Here is a 26,709-nt window from a genome sequence, read left to right as displayed (position 1 = left end):
AACCTAGGGGAACGTTTTGCCCATGAGCAGCAGGAGGACAGGCCCAGAAGTGGGCGCACGTGACAGCAGCAGCACCTCGAGGGTGACATCACCCCTCCGGGGGGCGGAGCCGAACTATTTAGGGCCTTGTCTGCTATTGAGCTTCCACCCCTTTTTCCCACCAAATGCCCTCGACCCCACCAGGCAGAGCCCCCTGAGGAAACGAGAAATGCCCAGACCTCACAGAGCTGCAGAGTCAGGGCCCGACCTCTCGGCGCAGGGAAGGGTTCGGTCTTCACTCTCTCTTCCAGCCGCTCCCCACCCCCAGACTGTGGAGGGGGCGGGGGCGCGCGCGCTCCACCACGCACGCGCCCCCACGCACGCGCTCTCCCTCCGCGCTCGCGCTCCTCCCCACCCCGGCCCGGAGGGGGCGGGGCTGCGGGCGGCCTGGGAGGGTGCGACGCCCCCGGCGCGGCGGCGGCGCTAGCGAGCGGCCGGCCGGGCGCGGGTTGCTGGGTGCGCTGCTCCGGCGGGGCCCGCTGGCACAGCCGCCTCGCGCGAGCCGCCCGCCGGGCGGGGGAAGGTGCGAGCACTCTGAGCGCGGGGGCTCGGGGCTGCCGGCGCTGCCCTCCCGCCGCCGCCCTCCGCGCCTCCTCTGGGCGGCCCCGCCCCCGTTCCCATCCCCCTCGCGCTCACCTCCCGGCTGTGCCGCGCGCGAGGCGGAGCGAGGCGCCCGCCGCAGCTGCCGCCGCCGCCGCCGCCGCCGCCGCCGCCGCCGCCACCGCCGCCGCCGCCGCCGTCGCGCTGAGGGGCGAGAGCTTGCACCCGCGCCGCCGCTGACAGGAGGACCGCCGCGGGCTGCGCTTGCCCGCCGCGAGGCCCCGCCGCGCCTTTCCGGGGCGCAGACCCACCGCGGGCGTCGGAGCGCAGCGAGGTGCTCTGGGAATCGCGGGCGGCGCCGGCGGGCGGCGCGGTCCTCACTGGGGATCCCGGGGACCGGGGCTTGGCCCCGAGGTGCAGCGAGCCCCTCAGAGCCGCAGGTAAGAGACCGAGGGAGCGGCGGAAGGAGGGGTCGCCTTAGTGACAGGGGCGTTCGCCTCCACTGCCTCGGCTCCTGGGAGAGGGGCGGGGGCGAGCTGGGAATCAGCGAAACGGCAGCGAAGTGCCTCCGGTGTCCAAGGTGTGGGGAAGGTTGGCTCCAAATGTGGCACCCAGGGTGGCTTCCGATGGGGAGGGGGACGGTCACTTCGATGTCACCGAAGGTGTCATGGAATTCGGTACCGAGAGAGGCTCTAGATGCCGGGGACCCAGGGTGAGATGCGAGGCAGATTGCTAAACGTGGCAGGCAATGTGGTGCAGAGCGAGTTGCAAAATGTGCCCCCAGAATGCAGCATAAAAAGTAGTTGTGAAATGTGCCAGGTAAGGCGCAGGGTGGGTTGGCCTGTGTGGCATTGAAATTCATGGTAGAAGTGTTGTGAGCGATATTAACAGTCCCCCTGGGAAAGGAGATGTGGTGTAAGAAAAAGATTAATAAGGCTCATTGCTAGATATTTTATCTCAGGAAATCGAGAGGAGCTAGGATATGCTATTTTATGAGATATAGTACGTACCCACGTGAAAGAAAAAAAAAAAGCATATCGTGTCTGGTTGTGAGATGGGAAAGAAAAAATAGGGCTAAAATAATTCCAGGTTTTGCCGTCAGCTTGTAGAGCACCGATATAATCGTGTCCTGTCTTTTATTTCAGTTGTGGAATGTTTAAAATGGGTTTCACAAAATATAAACAGTGATAATTAACATTAGGAAGATTGGGTATTTTGGGTGTCTTTCTACTCTGTTCTCTGCTCCTCTCCAGGAAAAGAAAAACAATAAACAAAAAAACCCCACACCACATCCTGATTGTAATTCTGAGTTCAAGATCATTAGGCATAGGGATTTATTTTTTCCTATGTGCCCCTGTCTTCATTTTCACACAGGTGAAAATATCTGGAATGAGGAAAACAAAACAATATGGTGAACAAAAGGGATAAATTTTCAGGCATTTTGAGGGGTTGGAGCCAAAAGCTATTGCAGTGGTTAATTACAGTGAATGACAGTAGTGCTATATTCTTGCATGTTCTTGGTGTTGAGGTGGCAAAATAGGGAAAAAAATTGAATACAGTAAATGTAGCATAAAAAGCAGCAACATGGATACTGTCAGTGGAGCACTTCTTGCAGCGCTTCCCAGGTATATCATCCTAGGAATGTGAGCACAAGAATAAAATATTAAATATTCTTTCTCTGTTTCTTTCTCTACGTTAAATATTCTGTTTCTTTCTCTATGTATGAAATTATCCACATCTGTGAAACATTGTGACTTCCACTTAAGAAGAATATCTGTGTTTTGAGAGGATTGTCAGTAAATAGCTGGAATTTCAGAAGTAACAAAAGATAGTTCAATGAGCTATGTGATATAACTTACATATGTACATTCAATGAGTGTCTACATGCTATGAAACAAACAGGAATATCCTGTTCATTAGGATATAGTTAATGATTGAAATTTTGGTGTTTTATGTTGTGATTACTGTAGAGAAATTGAATTACTTGCCTGAAGAATGTTGTTCTTATAATAGCAGTAAGTAATTTGCTAGATAATCTGAAAATTCATACTGATTGGCTTCCTCTTGCATCCACATTCAGCCACTAAGGGATCATTTGCTTCAAAGACAAAACTGGATTTTCCTTCGTGGTTAATTTTGGGTTTTAGTGTTTTCTATAGATACGGCCCTCACCTTGAGGCTATGTTGGGGCTAAAGCAGAGAGGAGAGGGCCAGAGGAGAATAAAGAGCAGTTCTGTTGGGTCTTCCTGTTTTGTTCTGACTGTAAGCCATATGTACTGCCACCCCCTACTGTCTGTAGGAAGAGGTGTTGCAGAGCCCCATTCTTTTCTTGTTATCACTGCCCCCTTGTGTAAGGGAAGAAATTGATAGTTGCACTTGGGAAAACCACTTTCCCCAGATTGTTCTTGAGAGTGATTATGTGGCTCTATTAGTCATCTATTCTTTTCAAAGTTGCAGGGGTTTAAACTTACTGTTAATCAGGTTTCAGATTTAATGTCTGTTTTTAATAATATCTAGTTTTAGTCAGTAATTCAAATTGTTCAGAATGTTTTTAATATGTTTGGAAAGATGGAGTACTATTACTAGTAGAAGTAGGTGTAATAGCTCACCCGGATATAGCACTTACTCTGTACCAGTCCTGTTATTCATGTTTTAATCAATTTCAACACCCTATCAAGTATGTCCTGTTTATTTACGTTTTACTGATGAGAAACCGAAACACAGAGATGTTCAATAACTTGCATTGGCCAGTCAAGAATCAGATTTAGCTGGCAAGTAGAAGAGTTGTTGCAATTCAGTAGGTATGTAGTAAGACATATAAATGTTAAGCCTACGAATATACCAAAAATAGTTACTTATAGTATGAACATTTCTCTTACAGGATTTACTTTTGTAATTTATCTCTGGGATTGTGAGTAGAGGAATATTAGTACTTTTTATGTGATTAAGGAAATATTTGCAATGCAGGTTGGTTTGGGGGGAGCTTTAGAGATACAAAGTTACTTTCAAGTAGTTTGGTGTGTGTGTATGTGTGTACATAGTGTGCAATAAAGGTTTATTGGTGATTTTAAAGAGATAATGCAGCACATACACAGGGATCTACATACTATCTCTTTAAAAGCACCAGTAAATCTTTACTTTCTCGAGGAAAATTAAGGAGAAATGATCTATTTCTCCTATATCTTCATACTTTTATCTCTATTTTATTTTGAAAAGTAGCAAAAATGGGTTGGATGCTGGTGTACATTTTACCACTTGCATCAAGAATCTTGGCTCAGATTTTCAGAAATACATATTGTTTCATATATATTACATATGAATTAATATTTATTAAAAATGTGTAAATCATAAAGAACAGTAGGGGCAATTGGGTGGCTCAGTTAGTTAAGCATCCAACACTTGATTTCAGCTCAGTTCATGATCTCAGGGTTGTGAGATCGATCCCTGAGTTGGGCTTATATGCTGGGTGTGGAGCCTGCTTAAGATTCTCTCTTTGTTTCTCTTCTCCTAAAAAAAGAAAAAAGAAAAAAGAATAACAATCAAGGTACCTGGGTGGCTCAGTGGTTGAGCGTCTGCCTTTGGCTCAGGTCGTGATCCCGGATCCTGGGATTGAGTCCTGCATCAGGCTCCCCATGGGAGCCTGCTTCTCCCTCTGCTTTCTTCTTTCTGTGTCTTTCTTGAATAAATAAATAAAGTCTTTACAAAACAAAAACAAAAACAAAAAAAAAAACCAAACCAATCCTCTCTTATACTTGTAACAGCTATTTTCTTCTGTAAGCCAAACTTTCTGCCATTCTGTAAATCACATATCTCATGTAATCAAACACTTCTTTCATTTTTATATACATTTATTGGTAAGGGGATTCAAGATAATCTATTGATTATGGCTAAGATTTATTTAGGATTTATGTTTATATACTTTAGTGTACTTAATAAATTGTCATAGAGTTAGATCATTCTTTGTATTTTAGATTGGTTGATAGTTCCTTTTAGTATACTTCACTTATGAAACCTAATTTGATGTTTACATCTTTATCATAAAGTTTTACTAAAACATTGTTAAACATTCCATTATTTCCCTCTTCCATGTTTGATTCTTGGACTGTCCCATGCTGGTTCTCTAGTTTTCCCCCATACTTCCCCATAAATACTTTTGCTTTTTTCATATTTTTTGAATGACTTTGTGTGCATTATTTTGAATGGAGAAGAAAGTAAGCCTAGAAAGGAGAACAGTAATCCCCCCTTATCTGCAAGGGATACATTCTAAGACACCCCAGTGGATGCCTGAAACCGTAGATAGTACTGAACCCATATATACTGTTTTTTTTTTTCTATGAGTATGTTCCTACAATAAAGTTTGCTTATTTATTTATTTATTTATTTATTAAAATTTAATTTATAAATTAGGCATGGTAAGAGATTAACAACAATAACAAAATAGAACAATTAGGGATCCCTGGGTGGCACAGCGGTTTGGCGCCTGCCTTTTGGCCCGGGGTGCGGTCCTGGAGACCCGGGATCGAGTCCTACGTCGGGCTCTCTGCATGGAGCCTGCTTCTCCCTCTGTCTGTGTCTCTGCCTCTCTGTCTCTCTCTGTGTGACTATCATGAATAAATAAATAAAATCTTTAAAAAAAAACAACAAAAAAACCCAAAATAGAGCAATTAAAACAGTGCATTGTAATAGTTATGAGAATGTGGTCTCTACTCTCAAAATATCTTACTTTGTTGAATTTATTCTTCTTGTGATGACTGAGATGATAAAATACTTATGTGATGAGATGAAATGAGGTGAATGACCTAGGCGATGTGGTGTAGCCTTGGGTTATTTCTGACTATACATCGGAAGGAGGATCATCTGCTTCGGACTATGGGCAGTTTAGCAGGGGACCACCATATACTAAACCGGTACAGTTACAAAAGGGGAATATTAGCGTAGTTGATCTTGGAAAACAAGTATACATAAAAGAAATGCATCAAAGTTCTCTCCTTGTCATATTTCTTCCTTTTACAATAGAATTAAAACTGAATTTCTGAAATCTAGTGATTGGGCATAGTAGTTGAATATACTTACACAGAATCACCAATGTTAGCTGGAATATTTACTCATGGTTCCCAGATTTTATTTCAAGGGGCTAGAACAAGCTGTTGCAGATGGCTGTTTACTTTTCTAGTACTAGTCTGATCAAGGTAACAAATATAAAATAGTTTGGAAGTTAGTTTAATTATTTGGACTATTTTTTCCTTTGTGAATGAATTGAAACTCAGCATTGTCCTATCTGCTGAGTACTTGTAGTTAACAAATATCGTTATTATTTGGAGAGAAAGCACCATATAAATATACTGTATAAGTAAATAGTCTTTGTTATAATATGAAAAATATCACCTGGTTTGTTTAAATAACATCTTTTGTAGTAATTTGTATTACATGAAGATTGTTTACAATAAAAAAATGAGTTGAGCTCCATATGATGATGGAGGGTACATATTCCTGATGAGTCTCTTTAAAAAAATCCATGGAAAGAAATGGGTTAAAAGAAGAGTTTAAAGACTTAGAGCAACATTTTCTCAACCAATGGCCCTTTTCCTTTCTTTTAGATGTATTTTACCTTGAGTATTTAAGATTCAAGGTAATGTTAGATGGAGAACAATAAATTTGGGCCTGAGTTTTAGAAGGTTTAAAGCAGGGTGAGGATGAAATACATGAAAAAATTTTCTGGTAGGGATTATTCTTATTTTGGAAAGCTCTGTCTAATTACAATACCATGATTATTTCTGGAAACAAATTTATTAGGTCAGTTTATTTTGTTTAACAAAAATCTTTATAAGTCATTTGAAAAGTGTGTTTGTGGATGTTTTAAGTATCAGATAAGTTGCTTTTTTATGGGCCCATATGTTACAAAAATATCTTGTTATGTTCAGCTTCTATTTGTCTTTGAATAGTTGGAGGTATAAATGACTAGGTTTAAGAGGCGAAAGAATTAAGTTTGTATTAGTTTTAATCATGCTTTTGCTTTACCCTTTTCTTGCCCATAATATTAATTTCTGTCTTTATTCAGTGAATAGTAGGTATATCCTATCTCTCAAACTCCTTTTTATCAGAACGTGAGAGATTCTGATGCCATTTAAATGTAGTTGCATTATAGTGAGCAATCTTGTTACTGTGGTGTTTTTTTTTTTTTTTTTTTTTTTTTTTTTTAATCCAGTTGCCTAAATCCTAACTCTGGGAAACGAACTAGGGGTGGTGGAAGGGGAGGAGGGTGGGGGGTGGGGGTGAGTGGGTGACGGGCACTGAGGAGGATACTTGACGGGATGAGCACTGGGTGTTATTCTGTATGTTGGTAAATTGAACACCAATAAAAATTATTTTATTAAAAAAAATAAATCCAGTTGCCCTTTAGACATCTCTACTTTTTTATTTCACATTTATGTACCTTTCTTTCTTAGATACTTTGCTGCCAGAGGGATCTTTCTAACATGGTCATCTGATTATGTCATTCTTTTCTTCAGAATCTTATCACCTCATCACTTAATGGATAAAATGGAAACTCCTTAGCAAACCATGTAAGGTCCTTCATGATGGTCTGATCTTTGTCTTCTCTTTAGACTCATTGCCTGCCATATTCTTCTTCAAAGTTCTAGGCATCAGGAGATACATGTAGAGAAATACACATATGTACACCATCTAGAATATTATTCAGAGTAACTCCTGGACTATAGTTAAAACTAACTCTAAAGACTCTTAATCATAGGAAACAAACTGAGGATAGCTGGAGGGGAGGGAAGGGAGGGGTCGATGGGTGGATGGATGAGGTATCTGAGTGATGGACATTAAGGAGGGCATGGGATGTCATGAGCCCTGAGTATTGTAGAAGACTGATGAATCACTAACCTCTGCCTCTGAAACCAATAATACATTATATGTTAATGAAATTTAAATAAACAACAACCACAAAAAACTAACTCTAAAGATAAACCAATTTTTATTCCTTTTTTATTTCCTGGGTTGGGGGAGGAAGATTAGAAGGTTCTGTGTATGAACTTTAGCTGATTTTTCATTATATATTACAGGGGTTGGCACACTACGGTGCATGGGCCAAACGTAGCCCAACGTCTGTTTTGGTATGATCTGCAAGCTAAGATTGGTTTTTATATTTTTAAGTGATTGAAAAGATATCAGAGGAAGAATAATGCTTTGTGATATGTGAAAATTATAGGAAATTCAAATTCACTGGCCATGAAGGAAGTTTTATTGGCATATGGCCATGCTCATTCATTTACATTGGTTATGGCTGTTTCATGTGTACAGCCAGAGTTGGGTAGTTAGCACAACAAAACCTAGATATTGACTGGCTAGCCCTTTACAGATAGTTACCAGTCCTTAGGTATTTTATAAATGGTCATTGAATGTCATAAGTTGGAGATAGACCAACTATGTCTGTTGAAGTCTCTCGCAGGGCATAATTGCTTCTATCGACTGAGAAAACATTGGCTACTTTGCCTTAGTAAGGATTTATCTGACAGTCTCCTATTGGGTCTTCGTGTTACAACTGTATAATGTCTAACTCTGAAGAAGTTTCTAACAAAGCATATTAATTGATCCTATTCCTGAGAAGAGGAACCCAAGTAAAGAGTTTTGAAGCACAGCATAGAAGAATATTTTTCTTTGTTTGCCCCAGTCTCTCTTATATGCATATTTTGTATTAATAAAGGTTGTTCTATGAAAAACTTGATTTTTTATATTAATTTGTTATACATATACCTTGTGTTTAAGGCATATGAGCTGAGTTAGATTAGGTACATTGGAAAAATTGGGGGATTTTTGCACATTAAATTATTCACTTAAATATTTGTTGACTACTATGTATAAGGAGTTTGACTACTGTAGTCTTTCAATTGAAAGTGGACATTTCATATTCTTCCTTAAATAAAAGCTAATAGTATAATTCAGAATTCTGTGTCCTAATATTCATTCTAACCTGGGCAAAATATAGTTAAAAAAAAAAGACTCCAGTGTATTAAAGTTTAGTTTTACTGTTTTCATTGGGTGGCAAAGGTATTATGAAAAGACAGTGATTTAAACATTCCTTTTTATAAATATCAAAAGTATTGCAGACCTAAAATTCATAAAGCAATACATAGACACACACATACACACACGATAATAATGGAAAACTTATTTACTCCAAACAGATCTCTTTGGATTAGATAGCCATGCTTATTTCCTTGTCTGTAATACCATACTTGGACTATCATATCTGATTATATCAAATGACATCCGATTATAGAGATTGACAACATGAAGAAATATGGCACCACTTTTTTTATTGCATGGATACCCCACCTGTGGATTGTAAGTAGACTAGTTAGTTACTAAACTTGAAAATGGGTGGGCATCTGGGTGGCTCAGCAGTTGAGCATCTGCCTTTAGCTCAGGTCGTGATCCTAGGGTCCTGGGATCAAGTTCTGCATCAGGCTCCCTACAGGGAACCTGCTTCTCCCTATGCCTATGTCTCTGCCTCTCACTGTGTCTCTCATGAATAAATAAATAAAATCTTAAAACGAAAAAACAACCTTGGAAATGGTACTGGATATGTAGACATTGTGATTTAATCATTTTAGTCATGGAGGATGCCTCAGATCTTGGTAAATTCCTTCTGTCTCAATGAAGGAAGTCTTTTCTTAAGCCCTTTGCAAACTTGGGTTGTGGGGGTTCCACAATGTTTAGCTTTAATTCCTGAAATTTGATAGGGCAAAGCTAGTCAGGTTATGGAAGCTTGATGGGTATTATTACTCTACAAGTCTATTTTTGTTCCAATTCCAAGGAATTCTTTTGGGCTCCCTTGGATTGGGAATTAGGGTGAATGGAGGTAGCTGGTTTCATTAGACATGTGAGTAAAGATTTGCTACATAAAAAATCCTGTTTTAGCATCAGAGAATCTTAGCTCTTTCTTTTTAGAGCTCTGAAGAGGGAGAAAGACTTCTTTGGAAGTTATCAGATATTCCTTTATTTTATTTTTAGGGGGGAGGGGCAGAGGGAGAGAGAGAATCTTAAGCAGGTTCCATGCTCAATGCAGACGTTGAGGTGGGTCTTGGTCTCATGACTCTGAGATCATGACCTGAGCCAAAATCAGGAGTCACATGCTTAACCAACTGAGCCACCTAGGCACCTCACACATTTCTTTATGATAGAATGATAATACAGTTGTTTAGTTGTAAGAAGCTTTTGAAATTCTACAATCATAAGACCAATTTTATAGTAGAAAGAACATGAATTTGTGAGTTTTTGAATCATGAAAACAGATTCAAATTATCACTCTGTCACTCACTCATTAGGTATATGAAGGTCTGAAATCTATCTTGCAGGGTTTTGATGATGAGAGAGTAAAATAATGTCATTGAAAATCCTTAGGACAATGTCCAGTATTTAAGGAATGGTTATTATTTTTTTAAATTGATTCATGAGAGAGAGAGGGGGGGGGGGGGCAGAGACAGAGGCAGAGGGAGAAGCAGGCTCCATGCAGGGAGTCCAACGTGGGATCACACCCTGGGCCGAAGGCAGCGCTAAACCGCTGAGCCACCCACGCTGCCTGGAATGGTAATTTTTATTAAGCCATGGAAATCATCCTGGATTGCTCTTTTTTGATGCATGCTTCATCCAACTCCTCCCTTCAGTTCTTTACTAGCATTGTCAGTCCAGCTTTTCTTTGTTATCTTGTCTTACTCTCTTATTCAGCCTGGCAAGGCATTTAAAAGACCCATGGTAATTCAGCTACTGATTTATTTTATATCCTGAAATTTTCTCTTATGAAAGATTTGAGGAGAGTTGAGAGAAAGAGTTCTTAAATAACTGTAAACTTAAAAATAAAGACACCTAGAAGTGAGATACTGTTGGGCAGACTTCTGGTATGCATACCTTTTTGGGCTATTTCCCTTTAAGCACTACAAACTTGGCAAAAAATCAGTTTTTGATCTCCCCCCAAAATAGCAAACCACGGCATTTCTTGAGACTGTGAGCCCTTTGACAGTTCTTTTCTGTTTGATTGCAGAAACGTCAATTTTTATAAGCCTTTCTTACTTTTGTCTATAACTGGAATTTTCTCTTTTTTTAAAAGATTTTATTTATTTATTCATGAGGGACAGAGAGAGAGAGAGAGAGAGAGGCAGAGACACAGGCAGAGGGAGAAGCAGGCTCCATGCAGGGAGCCTGACATAGGACTTGATCCTGGGTCTTCAGGATCAGGCCCTGGGATGAAGGCAGTGCTAAACCGCTGAGCCATCTGGGCTGCCTTGTAACTGGAATTTTCTTTTTTCCTTTCCTTTTTTTTTTTTTTTGGAATTTTCTATGATAACTTTATCTCCCCATCACCCATGCTACATGTTGATAGCTTTTTGTAATTTTTCTTTTTTAAAGATTTGTATGTGACAATCAGTTAAGGCAGTTTGCTTTCTTTAATAAAAAGGATTTGTCTATTTATAGTGTAAAATAATACATTAGAAAAAGTTTACTCCTTTTACTTTAGCATAGATAACTAGTTAACAATTCAAAATCTCATTTTTTCCCCTGAGTTTCAATTACTTCAGTACCATTTTGCCCATTTTTGCTAATTGGTGTATCATGCATACAGTTTTCATTGAATATTTTTCTTTGGCTTCCTTTCTCTTAGTTTTATCCTTAGCTGTCAAAATATCCATGACCTGATAAGTTTGCGCTAGCTATAAAATAAAAACTAGTTCAACCTGAAGACATCTTGCTTAACACACTTGAGAAAGACCACTTATATGCAACTTTAGTTCCAGATTGGATTATTTTCTATTTTTAAATAAATGAACTTCATAACAATTCCTCTCCTTGCTTTACATAATTTAATTCTAATTTTGTCTTTGGATGTATTAAAGGTAGTTATTTTTTAGTTATCAACTACTGTTTATTGTCATTACTTTTAATAAATAACTATTCTCCTCCCCTGTTCTACCTTTATAAAAAGTTATAAAAGTAATACTCTGTTTGCAACCATGAAACTGAACAAACTAGAGGTGAATAAAGGAAAAGTTAGTATTTTCCTTTCCTCTCAGGTCTTTCCCTTCTCCAGTTTTCTTCCTGGAGTAGCCAGTGTTAACCAACACTGAATGTTTTTCAGCATCTTTTTGTTGCTCAAAAACATGTAAGTATATATACACACACATATACAGGCTTTTTGTAATTTGCTTTATTCTTTTAAGAATGTATCATGGCATGTCTCCAGTTTAGTAAATGGAACTCTAATTTTAAAAAGCTGGATAACATTCCAAAGCATACTACACCATAATTTATTCTGTTGTTCCACAACGGATGGACATTAAGATTGTTTGCCTTTTTTCTTTCTTTTTTTGGAGCCACTATGAACAGTCCACTCTTACTTATGACCAGAGAAGCAAACGTTCTTTTTTTTTTTTTTTTTAAAGATTTATTTGTTTATTTTAGAGAGAGAGAGCATGTGCAGATGGGAGGAGGGATAGAGGAAGAGAGAGAATCTCCAGCAGACTCCCTGCTGAGCATGGAGCTCGATGCAGGACTCAATACCATGACCCTGAGATCTCAACATGAGTCGAAATCAAGAGTTGGATGCTTAACTGACTGAGCCACCGGGCACTCCAGAGAAGCAAACATTCTAAATAAAATATTAGCAAGATAAAACTAGTAGTGTATTTAAAAGATAATACATCAGGACTCATTTCAGGAAGGCAAGGACAGTTAAATATTAACATAATTACAATATTAAAGTTACCAGATCAAAACCATTATGATTACCTCTCTCTTTTGGGATGAGTTAGGAGACTCTGTATTGTATTTATACAAAATAGCATAGAGAGATGCCTTCCCATGTGGACAGTAGTCCACATTTTATACAGTTCTTTGACCCTCAAAGTTGATAGAAACCTTTTTTCCAGAGTCTTTGGGGGTACTTTGTGGGGTCTGGGCCTCAGCTTTGACTTAGGCCTGACTATAGGATTTTGGTTGCTAAAGCCTGGTACCTTTGACACTACGGAAATATGTAAACTTCCTGAGACTGGGTTGGATGATAAAAGGTAAGCCTGTCCAACTTTAGGGCTGGCATCTTTTAAGATCTTGTATTTGATTACTTTGAGCTTAATGAACACTTGTGGCCTCTGTATTGGCACTCATTGTTTGGAAATATTGCCCTAAATCTTTTTGAGGCCTTTTGTGCTTGTTGGCAAAGTATGCATTCCTTGGGATCTAAGTTTCTTGAAGCTTTCTAGGACTGGTTGTATATGATGTTCTTGGATTTGGCCATTTCTGTATTGCCAGCCACAACTTTGGGAGAGGTAGAGACTGGAAAAAAAGAAACACATGACTATCTTAATAGATGCCAGAAAAGCATTTGTGCCTCAGTGGATGTGGCACAATTACTAAATCCTTTCTTGAGTGAAAATGTCTGTCTTTTATCTAGGCTGAGTAGTGTTGTTGGATCATCATCCTCCCACCCTTTTTTTCCTACTATGTAACCTATACACCATCATTTTCAAGCTTGTGCAGTAGATAAGTCTGATGCCAGTCTGATTCTACTTTCTTTATAATAAACATGTTCTTCATCTCCTACACAAATAGTCTTGCCACCCTTATGTACACTGAGATTATCAGATCTAATCTTATTGTGCATTTTAACCCTTTTATATCCTGGGAAACCCAGTACTGCCGGTTCATATCACATCCCAGACTCCTGTCTATAGTTCTGTATTTCCCCCTTTCTGACCCCAGTTTCCCCTCCTCACTTTTTTCTTACTCTTTAATGTTTAATAATAGTATAGTAAAATAGGTCATTCTGAGTTGATTTTTCCAGGTACATACTGTGCTCTTTCAAAATGTAGTTTCAAATATTTATTTCAGGAAATTTTTTTTGAATTACTATTGTTATTATTCTGGTCTTTGCTTCGATTTTTCTTCATGGGTTCCTATGACTATGTTCAATCTTTGCCTATTTTCAATAGTTGTCAATTTTTCTCAAACCTTTTTGATCTCTTTGGGTTTTAAAACTTTCTCCTTTTTTTACTTTGTATTTTTGATAAGGGGCTATCTGTTTTTATTCACTCTTGTCTTTATTTCTGGAATGATTCTTTCCTTTTGTTTTTAATTATTTAGAATTTTTATAGTTCTTACATCTGTTGTTCTTTCATATCTTGTATCATTCTCTTAAGGTCTTTAGTTCATTTTGAAATAGCACGTTACAGTTCTGATCTGTTATGTGGGCATGTCTTTCTGGCATGCTTTCCTTGTCTGTAGGGATGTTATTCTGCCCGTTATTCTCTCTTGTAATTAGTATATGGAATTGACCTTAATACTTTCTGTGACTCATTTTTATTTGAAATTAATTTTAAAAAATCTTTTACAAAGTGGCTAGATTCAGGAAAGCCCTTTCTAACTTCATAGAGCTTTTCCTGTGGTTGTTTTTGTGTAGTGTTCAAAAATATGGTGCTTGTGTTCTGAGATTTCCTGGCCTTATTCTCCTCCAGTAGTTTTGTCTGGACCTTTTCTTTCCTTTGTTTCTCTTGTATGATCCCAGTTTTCACCCCTTATGATCATTGAACCCTTTTCTGTGCCTTCTGGAGTTCTTGGTTAGTCTGCAAAATTCTGATCTTGTCCTTCTGCAAAATTCCCTTTATCTTTAACCTGTTCTCTAAACAGGACTACCTTCTTACTATGAGTAAATTTACCTCTCCCCTGAGGGTGTTGCTTCCCTGTGGAGTTCTTAAGTGGTGGCTCCTCCTATTGACATGGGTTAAGTGTTCTCTTTGCTTTCTCTAGCTGCAGCTTTGGTACTCTCCAACTACTCCAGTTATGATTGTTGGTGATTATAGTATCCACACAGATGATCCTTCTGGTATTGTGGTTGTGGCCTCTTTACTTCCTCTCCTCTGCTGATCTTTGTTTTTTTTTTTTTTTTTTTTTTTTTTTTTTTTTTTTTAAAGATTTTATTTATTCATGAGAGAGAGAGACAGAGAGAGAGAGAGAGAGAGGCAGAGACACAGATAGAGGGAGAAGCAGGCTCCATGCAGGGAGCCTGACTTGGGACTCATCCTATCCTGGTCTCTAGGATCACACCCCTGGCTGAAGGCAGCGCTAAACCGCTGGGCCACTAGGGCTGCCCTCCTCTGCTGATCTTGTCCTTTACTTTACCTCAGCCATTCATTCCTTTCTTTCTTTTTTTCTAGATTTTATTTATTTATTCATGAGAGACACAGAGAGAGAGCCAGAGACATTAGAGAGAGAAGCAGGCTCCCTGTGAGGCTCCCAATGTGGGACATGATCCTAGGACCCTGGGATCACAATCTGAGCCAAAGGCAGACACTCAACCACTAAGCCACACAGGCATCCTGTCAGCCATTCATTTCTATGGCATATCCTATGCAGATGGTTTTATTTTTTAATTTTTAAAAAAGATTTTATTTATTCATGCATGAGAAACATATATAGAGAGAGGCAGAGACACAGGCAGAGGGAGAAGCAGGCTCCATGCAGGGAGCCCGATGTGGGACCCCAGGATCCCACTCCAGGCTGAAGGCGGTACTAAACCGCTGAGCCACGGGGGGCTGCCCTGTACAGATGTTTTTAAACCCTCAGTATATCTGCATTAACTGGGGGAGCTTTGAGAAACTACAGGGGCCTAGGATTCACTCTCAGAGATTCTGATTTGGTTAATCTGAGCTGTAGCTTGGTATGTTATTTTTAACAGTTTTCCAAGGTGACTTTCATGTGTGGCCAGGATTGAGTGTTACTGTTTCATAAATTGTTATTACCAATAGCTACAGCTTTCTATAATGTAATTTCTGGCATTTTACTCTCCAACTACCACTTCCAATTTTTCTGGTTCACTTTTAAGTACCCAACAACCTTAAATCTTTGACTTCACTGGAGCCTTTTAATTTACCATCTTTTCACTTTTCCTTGATACATATATGTCCTCAGTTCCTTTTCTGACTTGGTGAATTCCCTTTTCACTGTCCCTCAGCGCATACATGTTTTCAGTTTCTTTTCTGACTTGGTGAATTCTCATTGTAGTTGCTCTTCTGCATCTATACTCAACCCCCTTAACAACCCTCTCCCTTTGTTGTTCTTGCCTAGCAAAACCTAATCCTGGTTAAAACCAGCTCTACTTTTTTTATACCTGTGCACTTTTAGCTGTATATGGCTGGAGCAGAACAACTATGTTGACTTTAAATTCTTAGTTAGTACCCAGGGACTTTAAAATTCATTACTTAGTGCTGCTAAGCTATCCTACTTGATGATTCTAGTTTTTCCAACCTTCCATTTGCTTAGATGATTATATCTTTTCCTTGCATGCAAATCTTCAACATTTCCCTTTGCATCCTCTCTTTCAGCTGGTGACCTTCTTTTCTATTTCATTAAGAAAATAGAAAGTCTTCCTAACGCCTGCATCTTTACCAGTTATGGTAAAGTAACTGGTATTGTAAATTAACTTCTATTGAAGGTCATTCGCACCAATTGTTCCTTTGAGCCCACCCCTTCTTACCTTCTCAAGGACATTCTTCCTGTAATTCTAACCTGTTTTTCCTTTTCTGGATCACTGTCAATAGCATAAGAGCATATTGTAATTTTTTTCATTTCAAAGAAACACTCTCTTAACCTCACTAACTTTTGTCTACTACCCCATTTCTTTTATCATTTATACTAGACTCTGTAAAACAGTTATCTGTGTTTACCGTATCCAACTCACTTTTTTTTTTTATAGCTTTATTGAGGTATAATGTACAAATTTCAGAATTTACCTATGGTAACAGTACAATTGAATGATGGATGATAGGGAATTGTGCAGTCATCACCACAGTCCAGTTTCACAATATTTTCATCACTCCCCCAAATTCCTTTGAGCACATTTGCATTCACTCTCCATTCCTAATGCTAGCCTTAGGCAACCATTCATCTGCTTTTCTTTCTATAAATTGGCTTTGGACATTCATATAAAAGAAATCATAAGTATGTAGTATTGTTTTATAATATGCAGTCTTTTGCTTCTGTCTTCTTTCACTTAACATAATGTTTTTGAGGTTAATCCATGTTGAGTATGTCAGTATTTCATTCCTTTTTATTGGTGAATATTATTTCATTGTATGGGCATACAAATTCACACATTTGGATTATTTCTAGTTTTATTTTTAGTTTTAGGTTTTAATGAATAATACTGCTATAATCATTCATGTGCAAGCCTTGGTGTGGATATGTATTTTAATTTCTTCTTGATAGATCACTAGGAGTGGAATTTCTGGATTTGTGATCCATTTTGAGTTAATTTTTGGATATGGTATAAGGTAATGGTCTAAGTTTGTTTTTTTCTACATATGGATATCCAGTTGCCCCAATACCATTTCTTGAAAAGACTATCCTTTTTCCCCGATGAATTGTCTTGATACAATTAAAAAAATGATTAATTGGGGCATGAGAATAGATGATCATCTTCTTATGGCTGTTATCACTACTTGGAACTTCCTGTTAAATCCCTAGGTAGTCCATTAGTTTATTTCTTGCTCCAAACAGTGCTACAGCCTCAGGCTAGGAGATCTGACAACTGCCTCTGTTCACCTACCACTGAGATGGCTACTTTAATTCACAGTGCAAAAAATTGAGTCCTGTTTGGCACCAGCAGCAAAGCTCCTGGTTTTTCATGGCCTACTCTACCATGCTGCTATTTGTGGAGGGCAGGATTAGGAGAATGAGAGTAGCCCCAGGCAAAAATGCCACAGGTTTACATCGTTCTTACCCAATGTGGCCTAGTTTGCTTAAATAACCATTTCTTAGTTTATTGTATGCCTTTAGTTGATTTCCAGAGTGTTGGAAAGTCAGAGCTCTACTCTCTTTGAACCCATTCCAACCAGGCTTCCTCTCCCACTTTTTCACTGAAACTTCTTGTTATGGTCATCAGTGACTTTCATATTGCTTAATCTGTTGGTAGTTTCTTAGTTTCTCTTGCTTGATCTATCAGTATTGTTTGATACAATTGATTACACTCTCTTCCTTGAACTCTTTGACTTTCAGGATAATACTCTCACTTGGTTGTTCTCAGTCACTGGATACTCCCATTTTTGTGAATTTCTTTCACTTAGTCCTTCTTATTCTCATAGCCTCTAAAATTTGTAGTGTGTTGGGAATTTTATCTTTTCTGAGGACATTATTACTCTTTCTGCCATCTCAAGTGATGCTCTTTTTTTCTTCTCATAACCCTTTTTTTCTTCTCATAACCCTCATACCACTGGAGGTGGAGATAGATACTCTTTTCATTTTCCCCTTTCTGTATTGAAATCATTCTCCTCTCTTCCTAAAATTTTCTGGTTTTGAAATTCATGTCATCACATTCTTTTTACTACAACCTCTATTGCTGTTGACTTTATTTCCTGGTTCATCCCCTACAATGACTTTTGATGGTTACTACCTAAGATTAGACCAAACTTCACATATTAAGGGCACAGTCCTCCTCCACAGGACAATTTTCACTTTAGACACCAGTTGCAGGCTAGGGGGTTCCCAGAATCACTCTCACTTGTAACCAACTGGCTGCAGATGTGGGAGTTCGTGCTACCTCTGTCAGGTTCTATAATCTAGAATAGCTATACAACTTGGGAAAGTGCTACACTTACACAGTTTTACTGTGGCAAAAAAGATACAAAACAGAACCAGCCAAAAGAAGGGGCACATAGGGTAAGGTCTGTCAAATGTGCAGCTTTTGGTGTCTTCCCCCTTAGGAATCGGGATATGTCATCCTCCTCCTGGCACATCAGTGTATTTGCGGTACACAGAGTATTGCTAACCCTGAAGCTCACCCAGACTTTGGTGTCTAGGGTTTTTATTGGGGTTTTGGTATATAGGCATGATTGATTGATTCATTGGTCACTGATTAAACTCAGTCTCCAGCCCCCTTCTCCTCACTGGAAGGAAGGCTGTGATATTGTGGCTCAAAGCCCTAACCCTCTGATTACATGGTTGGTCTCTTTGGTGTAGGCAACCCCCATCCTGAGTCATTTTATTAGCATAAAGTGTTTAGGGGCCCGCCATGAGTCATCTCCAATGACACTCCTGTCATTCAGGAAATTCCTAGGATTTAGAGACTCCCTGGAACCAGGAACAAAAGCCAGCCAAATTCTTTATTTCACAGGATTCCTTCCTTCTTTTTACTTTTTTGTTTATACTTCCCTTTTCTCTCACCAATACTATGTCTGATCTCAGTTCTTGGTGATTTCAATCATGTAGATATTTTTTCAACATTCAGATCTTTCAGTTCTTTGAATTTCAGTTCTTTGAATCACCTTCATTGATCTTGTCTTCCACCTAACCTAAATCTTTCATTACCAAAGCTATACCCTAGATCTTGACATAATTACAACCTCCCCATAATTTTAATTTTCAGTCCCACTCTCTGATCACCACTTGCTCTTTCCAAATCTTTTTCCCCTTAGTACCCCGACTCCCAATAATTCATTAACCCCATTAGGAACTCTAATCTATTGATTCTATCACTATTTCATTGTCTCAAGGGCTTGATAACCTCTTTCCTTTCCTTATTCAAATCACTCATAATCTTAGTTTTCCCTTGTACATACCTTTGACATCATTTCTACTTTATTGATTAGTTGTCCTTGCTGTGCCAAAACCACATTCCTAGTTAAATCCATTTCTGCCTGTTCCATGCCTGCACCCATGAAGCTGAATGTGGTTAGTGAAAAACATACAATTTTGCTGATTGGTTTCATTTGAAATTCATGACCATAAACCTCAAATAGAACCCTCATGCTTCTAGGAAATCATGTTATATATCCTTAGTCTAGTAGGAGGGAGAATGCATGGATGATTATTTTATATTTTTTCCCTCTTTTTTTCCCTTTCGCATCTCATTTCTAATACTTCCATTCTTTTTCTCAGCTAATGACTTTTCTTCCTACTGTAATTGAAAAAGTTGAGGAGAACTTCTCAAGAATTCCAGTCATATTTACTCATTTATCAGCATAAGTATTCACATATTCTTAGTTACTGTAGAACTGTGCCTACTTCTGTCTGAAGGCAGTTTCTCTATTCGTGTACTAGATCATATCCAATTTTGCCTACTCAAGAACATTGCCTCGATTATTTTCTCCTCCTTCAGTTTTTCTTCTCTGACTGATTCATTCCCATCAGCATTCAAACATATTATTTCTCTCATGTTAAAAAAAAGTTTTGTTGGGACACCTTGGTGGCTCATTGGTTGATCTGCCTTTGGCTCAGGTTGCCATCCTGGGGTCCTGGGATTGAGTCCTGCATCAGGCTCTCTGCAGGGAGCCTGCTTCTCCCTTTGCCTATGTCTCTGCCCCTCTCTTTGTGTCTCATGATTAAATAAATAAAATCTTTATTAAAAAAAAGTTTTCTTGACCTTAGTTTTTCCTCCAGCTACCACCTAATTTCTCTGTTCCATTTTGTAGCAAACCCTTCAAGAGTTGTCTATAATACTGTTCCATTTTTCACCTCCCGTTCTTTTTTTTTTTCAATTTTTTATTTTGAAATTAAAACATACAGTGAAAGTTGGGAGGAAAAAGAATTTCCATCGTGCAGATTCACCAATTGCTAACATGTGCATTACTATTCTATTATGTATTTTCTTTTTTTTAAAGATTTATTTATTTATTTATTTATTTGAGAGAGAGAAAGAGAGAGAGAGTGCATGCGCAAGGGATAGGGGTAGGAGGAGAGGGGCTCAATCCCAGGACCCTGGGATCATGACCTGAGCTGAAGACCGATATTGGCTTAACCACCTGAGCCACCCAGGTGCCCCTCTATGTATTTTCTGAATAATTTGAGAGTAGGTTGCAGTGTTCATGTGTTTGCATCTAAATTCTATCGTGTTAGGGAACCTGGGTAGTGCACTGGGTTAAGCATCTGACCCCGGGTTTTCGCTCAGGTAGTGATCTCAGGGTTGGGAGATTGAGCCCTGTGTTGGGCTTTGCCCCCTGCCTCAAAAATAAATAAATAAATAAATAAATAAATAAATAAATAAATAAATACTATGATGTTTGTTTTCTTTTTTAAAAAATAAGATTTTATTTATTTATTCATGAGAGACACACACACACAGAGGCAGAGACACAGACCGAGGGAGAAGCAGGCCCCACTGCAGGGAGCCTGACATGGGACTCGATCTCAGGACTCCAGGATCATGCCCTGGGCCAAAGGCAGGTGCTAAACCACTGAGCCGCTGAGGGATCCCCTGTGGTGTTTGTTTTCTAAGGACATTCTCCTACATCTCTTGGAATTATCAAAATCTGAAAATATTTATTTAATATACATATTTATAAATATTTATAAATGTTTAATATTGGCATATTATTTCACCCACAGTCTGTGTTTAAATTTTATCTCTTTTCTAATATGTCCACATAACATTTTGCACACTGTACTCCCCCAAGTCTAGGATTCATTCTAATATTCATTCCAGGATTGTTGTGAATTTAATCTTTAATCTAGAGCAATTGCTCAGCCTCTCTTGTTTCTTGGCATTGATATTGAAAGAGTACAGCTAGTTATTTTGTACACTAGTACACTATGTCTTGGCTTGGTTTGTCTGTTTCCTTGAGTTTTTTTTTTTTTAAGATTTATTTGTTTATTCATGAGAGACAGAAAGAGAGAGAGAGAGGCAGAGACACAGGCAGAGGGAGAAGCAGGCTCCTCGCAGGATCTGGGATCCTGGGCTCATAACCTGAGCTGAAGGCAGCCGCTCAACTGCTGAGCCACTCAGGCATCCCTATTTCCTTGAGTTTTTTATTTTTGGGGCAAGAATACTATATAAATGATGTGTGTTTTGGTGCATGCACATAATTCTGATTTGATCCATTATTGGTCGTGTTAATAACTCTGATCACTTGGTTAAAGTGGTGTCACCAGTTTTCTCCACTGCAAAGTTACTATTTTCTTTTTGTGGTATATAATAATTTGTTGGAAGATATTTTGAATTTGTAGATGACCCTTGGATGGTGCAGGGGTTGGAGGTGCTGAGCCCTTCATACAGTAGAAAATCCAGGTATAATTTGTTTTGGGGAAAATCTGAGTATAACTTTTTGACTCTCCAAAAACTTGACTAGTAACAGCCTGTGACTAGAAGGCTTACCAATAACATGAAGTCAATTAAAACATATTTTGTATGCTGTATTATTATGTACTGTATCCTTACAGTAAGGTAAGCTAGAGAAGAGAATATGATATTAAGAAAATCGTAAGGCAATGAATATGTCATGGGAATAAAGGGTATAGTATAGGGAATATAATCAGTGATATTATAATAGTGTTGTATGGTGACAGATGGTAGTTACATTGTGGTGAGCATTCCATAACATATAGAGAAGTTGAGTCACTGTGTTGTACACCTGAAAGGAATGTAACATTGTGTGTCAACCATACTCAAATAAAAATGTTATAAAAATTAAAAATAATTTTAAAAAAGGAAAATCATAAGAGAAACTATATACATAGTACTGGACTGCATAAAAAAAAATTCCATGTAAGTGGACCCATGCAATTCAGACCTATGTGGTTCAAGTGTGAACTATATGTAAATCACACTTTTACCTACTCATTTTAGTATTGTTAATAATTCTCAGTGGAATTAGAGTCTCCTGGGTGGCTTAGTTGTTGAGTGTCTGACTCTTGGTTTTGGCTGAGGTCGTGATCTCGACTCAGCAAGGAGTCTGCTTGGGATTCTCTCCTTTCTCTCTTCCCCTCCCCTTGTGTGAGAGAGTGCATGCATGACTCTCTCTGTCTCTCCTCTAAAAATAAATAAATAGAATCTTAAAAAATAATATTCATTGGAATTATTACTAGGATGACTGAAGAATGATGATTCTCTAGCTTAGCTTTTTTTTTTTTTTTTAAAATATTTTATTTATTTATTCATGAAAGACACAGAGAGAAAGGCAGAGAAATAGGCAGAGGCAGAAGCAGGCTCCAGGCAGGGAGCCCGATGTGGGACTCAATCCTGAGACTGCGGATCATGCCCTGAGCCAGGGGCAGGTGCTCAACCGCTGAGCTACCCAGGCATCCCTAGCTTAACTATTTTGTCTGTGTATTAGCTGATATTTAAATTGGAAAAACTCAGGTTTTTTTTTTTTTTTTCTTCTTGAGTAGGGAAAAAGCCATTTTACTTACATAGTAACTCTCTGACACCAGCTGAGTGTCCTACAATTTAATTCTGACATTATTTACCCAAACATAGTGTCAAATCTCACAGGTAAGTGCTCAGTTTTACCAGACTGCTCCACCTTACCCCAACTTCAGATGCCAGTCTCAAGTTCAGGTTATCACTTGTGCTTCTGATCAATGGGCTGTAAATTAGAGGTTCCAATACCCCCCCCCCCCCACACACACACCTTTGATTCAGTTAATTTGAATCAGAGTAGAGTGGTTCTATGAACCACTAGAGTGGTTCATAGAACTCAGGGAGACACATTTACCAGCTTATTAAAGGTCATGATAAAGGGTACAGATGAAGAGCCAGATGAAGAAATACATAGGGTGAGGTCTAAAAGGGTCCCAAGTGCAGGAGCTTCTGGCCTGGTGTGGTGTGTTTGCTACCTTCCTGTATGGTGTATTTGCCAGCCAGGAAATTCCCTGAACCCCATGCTATTGGGATTTTATAGAGGCTTCTTCATGTAGGCATGATCAATTATTTACTTTTTTATACCTTGTGCTCTCTTTGGAGGATGTGGGATAAAGGTGAAAATTATAGGCTTCTCAGCCTGGTTTGGTCTTTCTGGTGACCAGCTCCCATCTTAGAGTCATCCGGGAGCCCATCCAGGAGCCCACCCAAAGTTGTCTCATTACAACAGAAGATGCATGCCTAGTACTGTTATTATTTAGGAATTTACAAGGGTTAGGAGCCCTGTGTCAGTGATAGGTCTAAGACATATATTAGAATAAGAGATGTTCCTAGTGTTGTATCACTTAGGAAATTATACTGGTTTTAGAAGCTCTGTGCTAGAAACTGGGAGCAGAGACTAATATATATATCTTCTATTATTTCACAATATTCTCATATGGAGGAGCCAGCCAAGCCTTTGTCTTCCATTCCTTAATTAATAATATGAACTCATGGGTTCCTTCTTTATTTAGTGGGTTATGATCTATTTCTATCATTTATTTGTTGCTCAAATTGTTCCTGGTTTGCCTAGTGGGAGCAACTTCAGAGTAGTTCCTTGCTACATGCACTGGTCATTATTTTGAGCACTTTCTTGGATTTTGGAACAACATGATATTCCCAGCAGTAGAATCATACATTTCCTGATCAGGCATGGAACCTTGGATTCCTTTTTATCTTCCTTTTAATTGAGGTATGATTTATAAAGAATCAAATGCAAAGATATTAATGTTTAGTTTAATAAGTTCTAGCAGTTATACATATCTGTGTAACCATTACCACAAACATGGTATAGAACATTTGTATCATCTAAGAAAGTTTATTCATGCTTCTTTCTATTGAGTCCTCCTCTGTTCCCCCAAACAAGAGGCAGCTTTTTTTTTTTTTTTTTTTAACTTCTGCTACCATGGATTAGTTTTACTTTTCTACATTAAGGTTTTTTTTAAAAATTTATTTTTATTTTTTTTTTATTTGGCTTCTGTATCAGTCTGAGTCTAGTCATGAGAGAGAAGCTACATAGTAATTTGAATAGAGAACATTTAATATAAAGAATTTCTAACTGTAACAAGAAAATAGAGTAATGTGGCTAGTCAGAAGAGAAATTAGGAATAGCAGAAATATAGAGAAGACACTACTAGACTGAGTGAAATAGAGTATCCAAGGAAGACTGCTCTCCCCAACCCCCAAATGACATCTACACTTTGTTGGAAAGGGCATGGTCATGACTCACTTGAATGGCAAAGAAATTGCTGTGATGCCACACTGAAAGAACTTTCTGGAAATCTACCTTCCAAAATTGCTGGAAATCTGCCCTGCTGAGGAAAGGAATGTGTCTCACTAAAGGTACTCTACTATAAAACCACCAGAGGGAGAGTGTTTGGGGAAGGTGCTGGTTGCTGGGTACTCTTGTCTACCCTGTAGCCCAGGGGCAGGGCATTGGATAAGCTGCACATGCTGTAGTAACTTGATGTTGGAGAAGCTACTTTTGCTGCAGGAACCATGTGCTGGAGAAATCCTGTGTACTGTAGGAGTCTGCTGAGCAAGCCCAGTGAAACATAGGAACAAAACTTTGCTTCTGCAAAGTCTCTCCAGTGACTCCTGATAAAGCTTAATTAACATTGTGTCAGCTGGCAAACGAAGAAATACTTAAAGGTCTCAGATCCTTTTTCACAGAGCAGGCAAAAAGGATGAATTTGGAGCTGAGAGAAGTTTTTAGTGCAGGTCACATTTTCTTTGGAATCTCCTGATTTTTGGTTGTATGCTAGGCATTTTGTATAAAAGTAGAGACCTAGATAAATATTCACCTCCAGAGAGGGGCATGCTGCTATTTCTGTCCCATAACTAGAGCAGGACTCTCAGTCAATCTGATTTATCTTTGACCTATGACTGGACTTTGTTATTGTTTAGTTAATTTTATTTCACCATTGGCTTCAAATATATTGAGGATGATGTCAGGACATTTTTTTTTGGTAGGAGGGCTTAGTATCTGAATACTGACAGGTTTTCAGAGATCTCTGTGCTTTACAGCTTAGCCCCCAGCTTCTGAATGCAGATTTCTCACTGTTTTATGTTCTTTCTGGCTGCCAAATGTTTTTGGCTTATCCTTCCTGTATTCTTCTAAAAAATTAGCATATACATTCATATTTTTTATTTCTTCTTTCTTACAAGAAAGGTAGCATAATATAATACTCTTGCATTTTGCTATTTTTGCTTAACAATATACCTCAAAAATCATTTTATATTTTATAGAGCTGTTTATTTCTTTTGTTTTTACAGTTCTGTATAGTACTTCATAGTGTATATGGACCTTCAATGTATGGACATTTACAGAGTTTCCAGTATGTTGCAGTAAAAATTGTAATAATAATCTTTTGTGTATGTATTTTTATATTGTTGGAAAACATCCTGTTTCCAGCCCCCTTTAAACAGAATTTTGCCCTTGTTATTCCAGGGAAACTTCTTATCAAGGACTTCAGTGATCTCTATGTTGCTCAATACAATAGTCCTACCTAAGATGAAGATTTCATATGATCTCAGTTTGTACTCATTCCTTTGATAATCTCAATCTTATGTCTGTATTTACTGTCTATATGCTGGTAACTCCTAAGTATATGTATGTAACCCAGATTTCTTTCCCAAATTCCGAACTCCTATATCTAGCTGCTTACTTGATGTTTTTACTTGTATGTCAAATAGACATTTCAAGCACATTTGCCCCAAATTAAACTTCTCACTATTCCCCTCTTCCCTCCCAACTATTCTCCCTGTAGTCTTTTCCATCTTGTAGAAGCTCCTTCCTTCTGTATGTTCAGAATGTTGGAGTCACCCTTGATTTCTTATTTGCTTACCATATCCAGTCTATCTGGAGAACTATTGGCTACCTTCAAAACATACTTAGAATCTGACTGCTACCTACCACTTCCACCCAGGTCTGAGCTGCTGGTATCACTTACCTGAATTACTGTAGCCACCTTACTAACTAGTTTGCTTCTGTAATTTCTCTTCAAAAGAGCAGCCAGACTGATCTTTTGAAAATATGTCAGATCATGTCTTTACTCTTATTAATATCTGTCCTGTGAATGTTCGTCTTATTCAGAATAAAAGCTAAAGTTCTTACAAGAGCCAATAAGGCCCTACTACACATTTTGGCGTAAGTTCTCTGATCTTACCTACTGCTTCTAACTCCTCCCTCCTGCTCCTGAAGCCCTGGACTTTAGTTATGCAGGCCTTCTTGCTGCTCCTTGAGTAAACTAAGCATGGTTCTGGCTTATGACTTTTGCTTTTACTGTTTCTTCTGCCTGGTGTTTTATTTCCCTGGGTATCTGCACAGTTAATTTCATTGTCTTCAGATTTTGCTTGTCCAGTTTACAGTTGCAATGCTCCAATCTTCCCTTCTTTCAACCCCCAATATTCCTGTCCACCTTTTCTACCTTTTTTCCCCTTCTAGGGTTTATCATTTTCTGACATAC

The 26,709-nt window shown here is 38.8% G+C and overlaps 1 protein-coding gene across 7 annotated transcripts in view; it reads left to right on the top strand.

The window, feature by feature from the left end:
• The first annotated feature begins 810 nt into the window (after positions 1–810).
• Positions 811–26,709, top strand: part of TANC2 (tetratricopeptide repeat, ankyrin repeat and coiled-coil containing 2) — a 369,082-nt gene continuing 343,183 nt past the window's right edge. For 4 of the 7 annotated variants that reach the window (XM_077853869.1, XM_077853868.1, XM_077853865.1 and 1 more), the window contains exon 1: positions 812–1,019. The gene's annotated coding sequence lies outside the window, so the exon portion shown is untranslated. Of the gene's footprint in view, positions 1,020–26,709 lie in introns of all 7 variants that reach the window. The other 3 variants (XM_077853866.1, XM_077853860.1, XM_077853862.1) reach the window with 1 other exon arrangement.

This window comes from Canis aureus, chromosome 16 (genome assembly GCF_053574225.1).
Source record: "Canis aureus isolate CA01 chromosome 16, VMU_Caureus_v.1.0, whole genome shotgun sequence".
NCBI classification, from domain to species: domain Eukaryota; kingdom Metazoa; phylum Chordata; class Mammalia; order Carnivora; family Canidae; genus Canis; species Canis aureus.
This window is presented reverse-complemented; position numbering and strand designations above follow the sequence as displayed.